Raw genomic sequence first — 15,197 nt, forward strand, 5'->3', positions numbered from 1 at the left:
AGCCATGGATTTAGTTTAATGCACCGCACCTACCAATAAGCTGCTGGCGACACTTAATAGCGATTTGAAACCTACAAAAAACTCTTTTGCCCTTGACAAAACCGTTTTAAAGCCCAGAGCCTGAGGTCAAGGGGCTTGGGATATTCAGTGTCTGTTGGGAAAACGGGGACAAGGGAAAGCGAGGATGAAAAAGATGGGCGGGGGGGGGGGGGGGGGGGGGGAGCGGGTGGGAGGAGGAATTAAAAAGGGCAAAGAGGTGGAGGGGGAAATAAAGAAAAACAGGAAGTCAGAATCGTGGTCAATCCGAGACAGACGCAGAGGAGACAAGGTCAAAACTTCAAGCAAGCAGGGAGCAAAAAATCCCCGAGCTTGACGGAGAAGGATGGCGCTGCCTGCCGCAGCATCCCCCGCCGTCCGGCGCTCCCGGCATGTCCCCGGCACTCGCGGTCCCCGGCGCTGGCGGCCGGGCCGGGCGGGGCGGCGCTGGCGGGCGTGGCCCGGGCGGGCAGGGCGGGCCGGCCCCGCCCCGCGCAGGCCCCGCCCGCCCGCCCGGCGCGGGGGGAGCGGGCCGCGGGACCGGGCAGGGCAGGGCGGCGCGTCCCCGGCGGCGGCGGCCGCGCTTGACAGAGCGGGCGGCGGCCGCGGCCCCATGGAGCCCAGCTAGGGGCTGCCGCACCCTCCACCGGAGGTAGGTGCCGCGGAGCGGATGCGCACCGGCAGCGCGGGGCGGGCGGAGCGGTGACAGGTTGGCCGGGGCGGCGGCGTTTTGCGGGAATGCCAGCCTCCCCGAGCCTTCTCGCCACCGGCGGCCGGGCGCTGCGGTGCCGCGGGGAGGGCGGCGGCCCCGCGGTCCCCGCTTCGGCCCGTGACTATTGTCTGTGCGGCGCCGAGCGGGCGCAGCGAGATGCCGGTGGCGGCGGCTTTGTGCGGGCTGTCCCGGCGGTGGGGCTGCGGCGGTGGGGGGGCGCGGAGGGACCGCGGCGGGGAGAGCGACGGGGCGAGACCGTGACCGCACGATCGGAGCCACCCTGCCCACCCCACCCCCGCCTTTCCTCCGCCTTCTCCTCCTCCTGCCTGCGCAACTTCTCCGAAATCACGGCCGCGGGTGCGCGGAGGAGCGGAGCGTGCCGCCCCAGGCATCGCCCCCCGCCGCTCCGCACGGCGGGCCCGGCGGCAGCGCCCGGCCGCGCTCTGCCCTTGGAAAGGAGATTAAAAACAGGCAGGAGGCATTTCAACATGGGCGGTAATGGGATGATTTGGGGTCCCTCGCGTAGCCGGTCGCAGGCGAGAAGCAGGAGGAGAATTTACCCTTCCGAAGTTGAGGCAGAAATTCCTCCCGCTGTGGCCGGGCTTGCTGGCCAAGTCTGCCGGGCGGGTGGACTGTCACCTGCGTCTCCCTTAATGGCTTTTCTGGATGGGGCTGTCGCGGGGTGTGGGGCATCTGCGCCGGCGTCGCAGCGCTCCGGGTGTACGTGGCGGTGGGTGCCGGGTGAAGTGCGGTGCTCCAGAAGTTCTGCATCCCTCCGGGGGGATGCCGCGGGGTGCGAGCGCCCTGGGCAGGAGTTATTCTCCTTCTCTCATTTCACCCCCGTTACACCTCTTTTTTGAGAGGTTGGTTCGGCTTTGGTTTATTTGCCGCTGTTGGTGGTAGTTTTCTTGCATGTTCTCCATCAGAATTATTTTTCTAAGAAGAAAAAATATTCAAATGCGGGATTCAAAGTCTATATATTGTCTAATGGGGATGTATTGTTAAAGAGGAAAGAGTATCTGGTTGCCCATTAATTCTTCAGGTATTTTCCGTTTAAACTTGATGAGGAAATGTTCTTTCTTCTAAGTAACCTTTCATGTCATTTATCATTAGCAAATCGGCTTAGCATTCAAAATAAAGATTTCCTCACAAATACGCTACTGATTACTAATGTTATGTCTGAAACACTCCATGGGACAGAAATCAGCACACCTCCGTTTTTAATATGGAAATTTGAAAAGCCTTTCCTTCCATTTCATGACGCTGTGAGTGGCCCCGGTTAATCAGATGTAACTACAGTAACTAGCAGAGGAGGCTGCTGATAGGCAGGATGATTTCCTGCACCACTCTGCTGGAGCAACCTGATCAATTAATGCATCCTCACTATTTTGTCCTTGGCATCTCTGATGAATTTTATAGTATTTCTTTGAGGAGCTCCAATAGGGAGAAGCTGAAGTCTCTTTCACCTTCAGAGATAACTGAAGCCAAATTTGAGGAGGGGATAACTGAGCTGACTGGAGAGTGCTGCTGAGTTCCTGTGTATACATTAAATTCTGGAGGTGATCCAGTAGCCAGAGCTATCTGGGTCAGACTGGAGTCACCTCAGTGATGGGTTTTGCAGGATTCTGATCACTTCCTAGGAAAAAAAAAAGCAAGTGTTAAGCTTTTGCAACATGCACAGATTGCATTGTAGGTATGGACTGGAGAATGGAGCTGGTCGTGTAGCAGGCTCGGCATGTGCAATCAGCAGGTCACACTGAGCACCCTACAACTTCAGGATGCTTGATTTCACAGTGCAGAGCCTGCAGCAGTATGAATTACAGGGGGAAAATGCATTTAGATGTAACAAAGGCTGCTGGCTCATCTCCTGCATGAGGAACTAATTTTTTTAAAAAAAATCTGGCTCCCGTTTCTGCCTCTGACACAAACTGCCAGTGTAGCTGTGGGCAAATAATTTCATGTTTCCCTCTCTCCTCATCTCTGCCTGACCTGCCAAGGTGTCATCTGCACAGGGCTGTCTGTTCAGACCCCAGCTCAAACCCCTTGCTTTCCACCATGCACTCAGCAGTCTGAATCCCAGTGTAGGTGGTACCTCTCAGTTCCAAGGGGATACAGTCTGACATTCAAATACTGCTGCTGGAGCCAATCCTAGAGACGCAGCAGCTTCTCAGCAACTCATCAGTCTCTAACCCTGCCCCTTTTCTAATCCAGTCATTCTGTGCTGCTGATGGGATCGCCCAGCAGCGTTGGAGCTGTGTTTGGCTGTGCTCGCCCTCGTGTCGTGCCTTCCCCAGGCCAGGGGAGCAAGTGGCAGCGGAGATGGGCTGAGGGTCACCAGCTCTGCAGCACAGACTGTCACCTGGGGCTACCAAACCCCTGAGGCGAGAGGCCCCGTGCGACTTAGAAATAGAAATTACAGCTAAAGGGTAAATTGCAACAATGTCACAGAAAAATGGCCAGAAAATGGCACCTCGGGCATTCGTGCACAGCCAGCTGCGTGCTGGGAGGGAGGGAGCGGAGGTGGAAGGGTGCAGCTCCCTCGGCATAACAACGGCATTCTTATTTTAGCATGGAAGACAGCCAAAGATAAGGAGTGGTTGTCATCCGCCTGGTTGGAGGGTGAAAAAAAAAAAAAAAAACGAAAAAGAAAAGCTATGTGGAAAAATATTTTGATGTAGGTACTAAAGAAAAAAAAAAACAAAAACAGGTAACCTTGCAAGTGATAGACTATCTATGTAAAGCTGGCAGGACAAGGCTTTTCCCATAAAATCCAGAATGATCCTGATTAAGCCCAGACCCTGTTAAAAGACACATGGCATTATTTATTTCAGATGTTTCTAGGTCCTAAAGATGGGGCCAAATGTGAAGAGTTTGATGTGGCAGATAGTTTAACCCCAATTACTTTTACATAAAACATGTGGTTGTTACAGTAGCTGAGTACCTCTGATGGGTGCCCCAGAGCTACTGATAAAAAAAAGATATTTTTAAAAAATCCCCTGAAAAATCTATGGCGGCACAGGTGAGGGTTTGTGGAAGAGGTGGCCATCCTCTCCATGGGCAGGAGGATGGGCGTGTGGGAGCTGTTGTGGTGCTGTGTGCTTGCTGGTCTGTATGCACAGGCAGCTGAAATGGTGGCTTTGTACAACCGGCAGCCAGAGAAAGGGACTTAAAATGGGAGCTGGCAAATATTCTTGTTATGAAGCTGGGATGGATGGATGAATGATTTATGGGGGTACTTTTGTTTTATTTTAGTTGAAGAGGAAGGTGATGGTTGGTGATGTGTGGCGCTAGCCATGGATGGCTTTGTTTTGAGATCAGGCTGTGCTGGGTCCTGCCTCCAGAAAACAGCATCTACAGAATAACAATACAGTGAAACACTTCCCAGCATTGCTTGAGTTTCACAGACTGTTTTCAGGATGAAAAAGTTTTCCTTATCTTAATTTCAAAGCCATAGGCCTAAATCCTCCCAGCAGACTCTAGATTTCAAAAAAGAGATGGCTGTATGAGAGGTCCTAGGCCACAGGGATTTTCATTAGCCTGTCTCAGTTCTCCTAGGGAATTTCCTTTCCTGGTTTGCAATATTGCCTGTCCCTCCCAGGGCGCTGAGCTGCTCTGTAAATAGGCCACTCTGTGGAGGAGCTGCTCTGCTGGGTGATTTAATGTTGCTTGTTAGTTCTGGCTTTCCTTTTTTCCCACCCCCACCCAGTTCTATCCATGCTGTCCTTTGGTGTACAGAGCAGTGCTGTAACATGGCTGAGGTGAGTTTACAGGGTCACATCTGTAGGATTTTGCCAGTCCTGCGGGTGGCTGGGTGTCCTGAGGTCCCTTGTTTCAGCTGCAGCTCCACATTCACTTGCTGGCTTTGGATGCGAGTGACTGGATCCCCCTCTGAGCAGGACCTGTTTCCAGCATCCTATTATATTTCCTAGTTAAAAGAATCATAGAATGGTTGGATTAGAAGGGACATTCCAGGTCATCTAGTCCAACCCACCTGCAGTAAGCAGGAACATCTTCAGCTAGATTAGGTTGCTCAGAGCCCTGTCCAACCTGATTTGGCATCTTTCCAGGCATGGGACATCTGCCACCTCTCTGGGCAACCTGTTGCAGTGTTGCCTCACTCTTCAAGTAAAAAAATTCTTCCTTATGTCCACTTTAAATTGACCTTAGTTTAAAACCATTACCCCTTGTCCTATTGCAACAAGCCTTGCTAAGATGTCTGTCCCTGTAGTCTGTCCCTGTATATTCTTTCAGTCCTCATTAGGTATTGGAAGATGCTGTAAGGTTTTCCTGGAGCCTCCTCTTCTCCGGGATGAAGACCCCCAGCTCTCTCAGCCTGTCCTCATAGGAGAGGTGCTCCAGTCCTCAGATCATATTCATGGTCCTTCTCTGGACCTGCTCCAACAAGTCCATGTGTTTCCCGTGCTGAGGACCCCAGAGCTGGTTGCAGTATTCCAGGCGGGGTCTCACAAGAGTGGAGGGTGCCCTAGATCCCACTGTTTGTGTCATTGATAAAGTTATTAAAGGATACTTTGATACTAGTGCAAGTGGACCTCTGAGGGACACCACTCATCATTGATCACAATTTGCACATGTAGTTGTTTGGAAATGCTTTTTTAAGATATCAGAGGGCTAAATGTTCTCAAGAATTAAATAAAGAGCCTGGGGTAGGTCTCCTGTTTCCTCCACCCTCTTCAGAAAAAAGGTGTCCTTCAGCTTAGTAGCTGCCAGGTCTCTGTATTGCTGCCCTCCCTTTAGAGTGCCTAGAGAGCAGCCACTATAGCAGAAGGAAGGCAGCTGCTGTTGACTTGGAGGACAAGCTGGGTGTGGGTTCCCCCACTTCCCTGCTGGCAGCACAGAGATATCAGAACAAGTCCCAGGACTGACTGACTGTGTCCCCAAATGTCTTATCATTGTGTTATCTTTGAGCTGATGGTTGGGGGTGAGCTCTGATTAACAAGATAGGTGAGGGAAGTTTGCTGTGACACCTCAGTGACTTCCATGGGGCTGCTCAGGGCAGGTCCCTGAACATTCCGGGTGCAGCTCCAAATTGATTTGGTCAGGCTGATTTTGAAAACCAGTCTCTCTTCCAATGTCTGCAGGTGCTTCAACCTTTTAAGTATTCTGCACTTTTCCTGTAGCATGGAAACAAAGAGATGGAAGTGTAGTGGCCACCAGGAGGGCCAAGAGGGCAATGGCTCTTGCCTGCCCTGGCAGTCAGTGTGCTCCTCATAGCAAAGCCAGGTTATTTGGAGGACTGCAGGTCTTTCAGTCCAGGAAAAAATAATTTGTTAATGGCCAGAGAGTAATCACTTTATTCCGAAAGCCTCTCCAGCTGCATTGCACCAACTGTTCTTTATCAGTCTCTGAATCCTTAATGACAGTAGCAGCTAATTTCTCTTTCTGCGTTTTTCTAGCTGCAATGTCCTATTTTCTCTGAGTTTATTGAGAAAATAATAGAAGTCATTACATAGCTACTTGTCACCTTTCAGAGAAGAAAACTTCTCCCTGCCTGAACGGCCAAGTTAGTTACTTGGTGTCTGGCTCAGACAATAGCAACTTTTTGTAGCTTATCCCTTATTAATCTGTGCTTAGTGAATAAACTAATTAACTAAAGGAGTGTTACTGAAGTTACAGTCTGTGATAATCAGAATATGGTGAATAAACTGTTCACAAACAGTGTGACAAAGGCATGTAAGCAAAAAAATCAAGAAACAAAGAGGTTAGGAGTGACAGAATGAGAAATGTGAATTCATTGTGTTTATTTTCTTTTAAATTTGATTGTCTTTGAAGCTTATGTGGCAGTATTTCACAAAATGATCCTCAGTTAAAGGAAAACTATTAGGTGTTCCTTACATATCTGTAATAATTAGGTTAAAGAAAAGATAGCGAGGAATATTGGAATAGATGGGCAATGGGAATGGAAGACACAAAATAAAGTGAAATGTGAAGTATTTTTGTGTTTGCATGATACACATCTTTCTGGTTGTTGGTGATGGATTACTTGCTGTAGAGCTGGATCTACACAAGGCCACTGCAAAGCAAACAGGAAGGGCAACACATTGTTTTTTAATCAGGATTTTCTTAACCAAGAAGTCAGGCGTCACTGTCTGAATAAAAGATGCCTTCATCTCCAGCCTTGGCGAGGGGGTTGGAGATCAGAGGCAGCTCTCAGCCAGGGGGTCTGCCCTGCAGAAAGGCAGAGGAGAAGACTTCTGATGTAGCCAAAGCTTGCTCTGCAGGCTGTGGGATGCTGAGGGGAGGACAAAAAGAAGTAGGAACATATAAGCAGGTCCTAGAAGAAGGAGCACACAGAAAAGCCTTTCTGTTCTCGTGTGATGTGCTTGTAATTCATCTCTGGTCGCTGGGGAATGGATGGAGTTACCTCTTGCCTTTTTGTGTCTGGAGAAGCCATGTATGCTTCGGGTGGATTCACAAAGCTTCTGGTAGAAGAAGCTACTAAGGTAGCTACCAGAAGGTGGTAGAAGAAACTGGGGTCTGCATTAGAGCTCTGCTGCATTGTGTGTGCAGAATGCATCAAGGGATGTTGTTCTCTCACGCAACTGGTGGTGCCAAGCTCAGTATCTCACATCTCCCCACACCCTTGTGCCTAAGCTTCTGTTCATTTGGCAAAAAGCTGCTTGACCATGCTCCAGTTGCGCTACAACCAAAGTAATGTTGGTAGGTGGAAGAGAACAGATGCGAGGAATTTACTTCCCTGCTCACCGAGGAAATGCATCTGCCTTTGGTTTGGGTTTGATGTTTAGGTCCCTGATGGTTTTTTAGATGCTTGTGTAGCAGCTGTGTTTAGCTATGGAATCACTGCTTCTCTATTAGGGTGTGTTTTGGCTGTCACCACAGCTTTCTGTCCTCTAAAAGGGGGATTTAAATTGATGGGGGTAGCCATGGATTGGATGCCATGAGTGCCATGGGTGCCATGAGTGCTACAGACAGGGAAGTGGGAGCAGCAGGAGGCTGTGTGCTGTGGATCCCCACGTTCATAGCATGTAACCTCAGAGCTGTGCAGTGACTGTTCTGGAGGGACCTAGCACAGGCTCCCACCAGAAATGATTAGGTCAGGAGACAAGGTGGAGCACAAACAGGCTACAGACATCTTGGACTCACTTTGGTTACTGGAAAGGCTGGTCAGCACTCTTACTTTATATTTGCTTTTCAGCGGAACTGAAGAGCTCTTTGTTCTGCAGCATAAAGACTCAAATATTTTGGGAGCTGATAATTATGATTTTCTTGAGAAGAGTTGCCCCTGCATTTCCAAGGAGCTGAGATTCTCCATTGAGTAGCCTTTTATTTTTAAAAAGGAAGGAGGTGTTTTTATTAGAGTTTCCTGTTTTCAACTCTTTGGTTAGAGGGTATGAAGTGGTCACAGGAGGAAGGCTTATCATTTAGATCAGGGTTGTCTTTTTGTATTTTCTTATTTGTATACATAATGTTAGTATATAAATAATTTTCATGTGTATATATATATATAAAATATACTTTGAATTGTGCAATTTTCCCCAGTTCTATTTAAAGGTGCTACTTAAAGGAAATCTAAAAAAGGTTTCCTGTCAAAAAGGGTTTAGATTTAGCTGGTCCTGCCTGGGGCTGAGGGATGGGTTAGGACACTTCTCAAGGTCCTTTTCAGGACCCTTGCTGTGATTCTAGGCAGTTGCTCAACAAAACAAATTCATAGTGGATTGTGCTGGTTATGCTGAAAGGGTTTTGCCATAGCATTTAATGTGGTTATTTGTTTGAAAAGGAAATAATAGGTAATTGTAGCATAGTTACTGCTGCTGCATTGGACAAATGTTTCTTTAAAGAGGAAAACAACTGATGTTACATTTTTAGACCAGCATCATGATATGGCTGTGATTAATTTCTCCAGGAGCTTTGTGTTTTTTATATCTGCTTAAGTGTATTAACATTTTAAAAGGTCAAAGGTAAGCTTTAAAATGGATGTCAAATTAAGATAGATGGGAGGAAAATGACATTTACTTCTTGTTGCTGCACATTGTTTGAATTTGACCAAAGGCAAAAACAAAACAAAGAACAACCCTCCCCCCATACACATGCATGCACGCACGCATGTGTGCATGCATGGACAGACAGCCACGTTCTCACCACCTGCCTTCCCTCCACACCTGGTCTGGTAAAATCTTATTCATCAAGGCTGGTTAATCATGGTAATCGTCATTGTTATCCTAACAAAATCAGTAGTTCAGTGTATTCACTTCCAGACATCCTTCATATTCTTTTCCAAAGTATATAATTCAACTAGTGTGAGTGGACTCTGTAAATAAAAGTAGCTAAAATATAAATATTAGGAAAACATGGCTAATGAGAACTCTAACCACGTTATCATTTCCTGCCCTTGCTGTGTTTGTGATGATGATTTCATCAGGGAAGAGACCGGACGCTCATCCCTATTCATGCAGTTCCTTGCACATTGAGTCCCAATGAAAGCAGAGAATAAAATATGGTGGGAATGATGCTTTTGCTTCCAGTGGGAATGGTGGCCAGTCCCAGCCAAAAGCAAGGCTTTGGCAGAGCTGCTCTGCACCACACCAGTGGACAACTTTGGGTTGGACAAAGCGGCACAGCTCGAGGGAAGGACTGGATCTGGCTCATGTCCATCATTGCCACTCTTGGCCTTAAATGATGGTGGGTGGCTGTGCTGGTGACGTGTCCTGTGCCTCAGGAATCTCAGCCACTCTGGTGTGAAGGGGACCCAGCCTGTTTCTGTGGATGCTGTTGAACAAGACAGATTCGCTCCTCTCACTTCGTGACATCTGCCAATATGAGGGGGTTTAAAACAAGGGAGAAAACTGCTGAAATTTCTTCAAATCCTTCTTCCTACTGGTGGCTGGTGTCTCATCAGGGAGGCTTCAGACTGCGCCCTGTGTGAGCCTCTGGACACTCAGCCCTGTGCCAAATCTCAGAGCACACCCCAACCTCGTGTGGGCCACCAGGGCTGTGTCACTCTGGGAAGAGTCACCCAGGGCCAGCTGTGGCTGAGCCATGTGTAACCAAGGAAAGGCAGTGCTGCTGTTCCCATACCCACATCTACCTGCCACCCTTGGGCTCCCTGGGCAGGGCAGCTGCCCAGGGCAGAGCGTGGAGGAAGAGAAGGGCCGGCAGCAGCTTCCTCAAGGGAGAAAGATGCAGCACTCAGCCCTGCCCCTGCACAACAGCATGAGCTGTGTCCAAGGCTGGGATAAGGGATAGTCAAATCTTCTCCTCCCTCCCCAAGAAGCAGTGAGCTCTCCTAAGCATCCCTTCCTGGGTGCTGAAAATGTGTGTCTGACAAACAAAAAAAAAAAGAGGAAAAATGACAATTGCTCATATGCTTTGTTCCAGTGTGAAAATGTATTTTTCATTTCAAACTGAATGGATGCTGTGTTGAATCTGAGTAGAACAAACTAGACAGTTGCATTTTTTTCATTTTACGAAAATTGTTTTTAGATCACTCAATCCAAATATTTCTTTTTAATTTTTTTTTACCACAGCCTAGCCACTATAGCAAACAATTCCATTATTTGCATAGCTCTAATTGCAATAATTGAACAAACACAGCAAACTCCGACCCTTTGCAGAGCCTCATCACAGCCCCACGGCCAGCTTGGTCTGTATTTTGTCAGCAGAGAGGGAGATGTGGCTTTGTGTAGACTGAAAATAAATTACAGACTTTCTGGTATTTTTTCCCCCTCCAAACTGATACACTATCAGTTGGGACAATGAATAATTTTGCCTGTTCTCTTGCTAGGCGGCTGAGAGATATCTCCCTATTGTGACCTGGTACAGTTTAAAAAGCATGTGGATTTTCAGTGCTTTGTTCATATCTTATGCTTAAGTTGCAACCTCTGTTATTAGAGTAACGTGTAGGGTTGCTACTCTGTTAGTAATACCCATATTAACATAAAGGAAAGAGAGACAAATATCTCTTTGGAGCTTTTTTTCTGTGAAGGTGGTGGGTACCTGAAGACAGGGTTAAGGAAAATTTTATCTGGCTACAGTTCCATCAAATAGGAACAAACAATTTTTTGGACATTTTTTAATGACATTTATTTATAGCAGGTAGCGCACAGGCGGCTGCTATTTCTCAGCATGCTGGAAGAATGTTCTCCAGATGGTGCTTGCTGTTTATGCTTTTATTCACTTCGCTTGAACACAGCAGCACTCTGCACAAAACACGGAAAATTGGAAAATAGAAACAATTGTGTTTTTACCAAGTGCCGTGTGATTTGCTGAGATGTCTGAGTTGACTGATGAGCCGTGCGTGGGGGCGGCGGGGGGATCACGCCTGCCACAGAAACCCTGCATGGGTCACAGGCATCGCCCTTCTCTCCCAAAAGGTGGCTCTGAGCAGAGCTGCTGATCCTGCCCTCTGTGTCTGTGCCTCCTCTGCCTCCCTGTTCCTGCATGAATGGTGAATGTAGGAAAGGCTGTTATTTTAATGGAGTGATTTTTGTTGGGTTTTCTGTGACTGTGCAGCCCCAACGTGGGACAGAGGCGAGACGAAGCATTTCATAAACCTCGCCTGTGCCATCGTGTTCCTTCAGCCTCTCATCTCACTGAAAACTGTTAAGGCCTTTGGCTGGTTCACCTGAAAGCAACAGCTAAAGTCAGGAGTGATGCCCAAAGGGAGCAGCATGCTCCATGATTTCTCTTGGTTACAGTGGTGAAGGTAGACAGGTATCCAAATGGTTGGCATGCTCTTGCAGGCTTTTGTTGGGCAGTTTCTGCAGGACTACTCACACAAAACATTCTCAGAGTGGAAGCTTTAAATAAAAGACTCTTGAATCTAATTCTTTTTTCCATTAAAAAGCCTTGGGAAAATCGGGAAAATAACTCAGTTACTTAAAGTTATTTTTTTTTAAACCCAAACAAACTAGCCAAACAAAAAAAAAAAATCTGGGCAATCATAAAAACAGATATTGACAAGAAGGAAAAATGTGGTTTTGTTATTTTTTTAATAAATATATATGAATGTATGGGTAAAAGAAATAAGTATTTCTCACTGCTACTGAAAAAGAACAAGAAAATGACAAACCCACAGCACTTCAGGGCAGGTTTTCAAATACCAAAAAACATATACCAATTTTAGACTTTGGAACAGGATGTGATTATTGTTTCTTTGAGAACAGGAGCCTTCAGATTCCTTTGAAATCTAGTTTAAAGCCAGCAATACTTTTAGTGAAATTAAATTTCCAGAAATTAATGTGTGAACAGCTCAACTGGTTTGGGGGTTTTCTCTGGTAAATGGGCAGAGCTGCACAGTCCTTCAGTTCCTCTCCTTGCCTGTTACCCAAGAGACAGCCCTTTCCCAAGCAGAATTCTTGCTCCATCAGCTCCATTCTGTTTATCTTCTGTTGCTCCCTTGGCAGTTATTATTTCTTAATGTGTTAATTGTAGTTCCTGGACCCTTGTGTGTGAGGGTGTGTAATGCTCATGGTAATGATGCCGACACGTTCTCCGGTTCCTGGAATCGCAGAGCGAAAAGCTGAAATATGGTTTGGGCATAGAGCATCCAGTAAGAGAAGTCAATTAGAAGAATTCAAATAGCATGACAAGAATAAAGTGGGTAATGGGGAAGAGAAGTCATGGGGTTGGGGTGGGGGTTTTTAGGCTTATTCAGTTATTATTCCTTCTATGGCTCCAGCTTTGTGTGATATATATTTTTTTTAATTAAAACGTGAATTATGTCACTTGCTTTCCACCTTTTAACAGTATTTCACAGTAAATTTCATTCCTAATAGCAAGTAGTCAGGGGTAAGGAATGACTTTGCTGAGTGATGGGGATTGTTAATTATTAAAAAGAAACCTATGAATTTGAAACAAATTAGACCTCATTAAGCCAAGGTCTGTTTCCACATAGACCAGCAGACATGAAAAAGCTCATCTGGGAACATGAAAAATCTCACTTTTTAGCTGACGCATCCCTAGCAGCAAAGTTCCTGGGCTGGCATGGGACGCATTTGCTTGTTTGGTTTGTGTCAGAGAGCCCTGGTCTCTGATCCCAGGTCAAAACCTGTGACTCTCCTGGATCTTTCCCATTTCCCTTCTCCTTCTCCTGTCACCCCCAGCCACCCCAGCCCACCTGCACACAGACTCCCACCTCAGTGTGGAGGGGCTGCTGGCCTTCAGCAGCTGGAGCCCACCTGGCTGCCTGCCTGGGAAAGCCAGTGCCTGGGCAGTGTCAGAGTGGACCACATTGGCTGCTCCAGGCTTAGGGAAAGGAGAAACACAGAAAACTCCTTTTCTCTTCCTTGGTTTTGGAGGGCAGGAGGATCTTTGACTTGTACTGTACAGTTCTCCCCATGGCTAGGCTGACAAACTCTGAAGGATACATTTATTTGTTCGCATTTACAGAAGCGGGGGTTTTTTTGTTGTTGTTGTTTGTCTGGATTAATTTTGTTATCCAAACAAGCTCACCTGTGGCTCTTAAGTTGTTTTTACTTAGAGTTTTGGCATGGGACTTAAGCAAAAATCCAAAGGGCTGAAGTGATTGTTGGAGACAACCCTCACACCTATGTAACCATGCCATGTTTTGAGCTGCTTTTTTGAAACTTTTTGAAGGCAATGGGTGTGTGCATCCACAGGAGAGTCCTAATAAGGAGACTGAAAGGTGGCCTTAAATAATGGTTTTAGTTGTATGTTCATAGGCATGCCATGTATGGGCTTTACTGTCTAGCTGAGACATCCCCCAAATCTTCTCTGGCATTACAGGCAGTGACACACTCATATCAGGGGAAGAAACGCCCATTCTGCTGGCTAGAAATCAGCAATAACATTTTGACATCTGTGCAACAGTTTAAAATGAATTATTCAGCACATAGATCGTGCTATTCGAGCAGCCAGCACATCTCTGCCCATTTACTACTGTCAGCCCATGGTGGAGATATCATTGATGCCAGTGGGAACTGAGCACATGGGCTGGGGGTAGGTTTTGGCCCATAGCCTGAAACAGCATTTGACAGCACCCCTGCAGAACATGATAGGAATAATCTGCTTTGCCACCAGCAAAAGAATGGAAAAACCATGCCAATCTATTTCTTCTCTTAGAGTATTTTGAACACATGTAGATCTTAAGAATTAAAGAAAAGATCTTAAGAATTAAAGCAATAATTATTGTTTGACTGTTTGAGTTTTGCTTTAAAGAGACTGGCATGTAGTTTTGATTAAATCAGTGTATTGCATATGACTCTCCAGAAGCCCTGAGCATCTCTTGCCTACTGGGAGTAGAGCCTGAGCATAAACTGGCAGCAGGTCCAGGCCAGTCTCCAGCTTCTGCCAACTTGGGGGGTTAAAGTGAAGCAGTATCTAATCCCTGTCAGCAAAGAAAATTCATAAGCTTCACGATGTCAGCAGCATCTGATTTGGAAAAATAAGCTGAAGTGCTGTAAGAACACACTTTGGGGAACTGCAGATGGGGATATGGGAGGAAACAGAGAACTAAACACCAGCACACCCCTTCCCTACTCAAGACAGGCATTGAGGAGAGAAAGTGGACATTTATCTTGTGCTTAGCTTCCTAATTCAGCAAGGTCATCTGAATTAAAGTGGTGTATGTGTGGTAAGAGTCTAACATCTGTTATTTCACAGGATGTCTATTCCCTGTAGCTTCATTTTTAAAAATAAAATGCAAAACACAGTATGGAAGTGTTCTGTGCTATGGGTTACTGTCCTTTCCTTACCCTTCTTTAAGGACTACGTTGTAGCTGTCCACTGATGCTTATCTCACAGGTGAAAATCCAGGAGCACTCAGATAGCATTGCAGTGTGCAGCAATACCATCTGCCCATCACTGCCCATGTTTTTCAGGTAGCTAACTGAAAATGCCTGATTTTCTACCTGCTCTTCCATTTATGTGTATGAAGTAATACCCTACTGTGGAAGGAGCTCTGTGGTGTACATGAAAAGGCAAGACACATTATCCAGGTAACTGTAAAACAAATGGCTGGTATAATGAAAGTTAAGCAAATCCTTATGTCCCCTGAAGTCAGTAGAATTTAAACATATAGTTAAGTCTTGCTTGCAGTAAGGGTATATCCTGATAGGAACACCGTAGCTGTAAGGTTTTTGAACTCCTCTGTGTTTATAGCTTTGTTTTCAGGATCCCCAAGAGCTTTGCAATTAGCTGAGAGATGTGAAATTGTGCTGCGTGCCACGCACAGTGCTGGTTGCTCGGGTGCGGTGCTTCTGCAGGAGGTGGGACCTGGCTCCCTCAGCAGGGCCCTGACCAGCAGCTGCTGCTGCTGGGTGCGAGCTGGGGTGTGCAGCCCTTTGTGGGTACATTTTTGTAGGGACTGAAGTCTGTTCTGGCTTTTGTAGGGCTGCCATCAGAGAAGTGTCTAAACCTTCTTGCTGTCTTTTTCCGCTCACCGTTGCTGTGCTCCCCTGGGGCAGGAGGACATTGTCCCCCGTGGGCAGGGAGTAAAAGGCACAGAGAGATG

General features: G+C 46.9%; 1 protein-coding gene across 3 annotated transcripts in view; it reads left to right on the forward strand.

The window, feature by feature from the left end:
• The first annotated feature begins 536 nt into the window (after positions 1-536).
• RAI2 (retinoic acid induced 2) overlaps positions 537-15,197 on the forward strand; it is a 44,828-nt gene continuing 30,167 nt past the window's right edge. The window contains exon 1 of one of the 3 annotated variants that reach the window (XM_063392904.1): positions 537-688. The gene's annotated coding sequence lies outside the window, so the exon portion shown is untranslated. Of the gene's footprint in view, positions 689-1,102; positions 1,244-15,197 lie in introns of those variants that run through there. The other 2 variants (XM_063392906.1, XM_063392907.1) reach the window with 2 other exon arrangements.

Source organism: Prinia subflava, chromosome 3 (genome assembly GCF_021018805.1).
Source record: "Prinia subflava isolate CZ2003 ecotype Zambia chromosome 3, Cam_Psub_1.2, whole genome shotgun sequence".
NCBI lineage: Eukaryota > Metazoa > Chordata > Aves > Passeriformes > Cisticolidae > Prinia > Prinia subflava.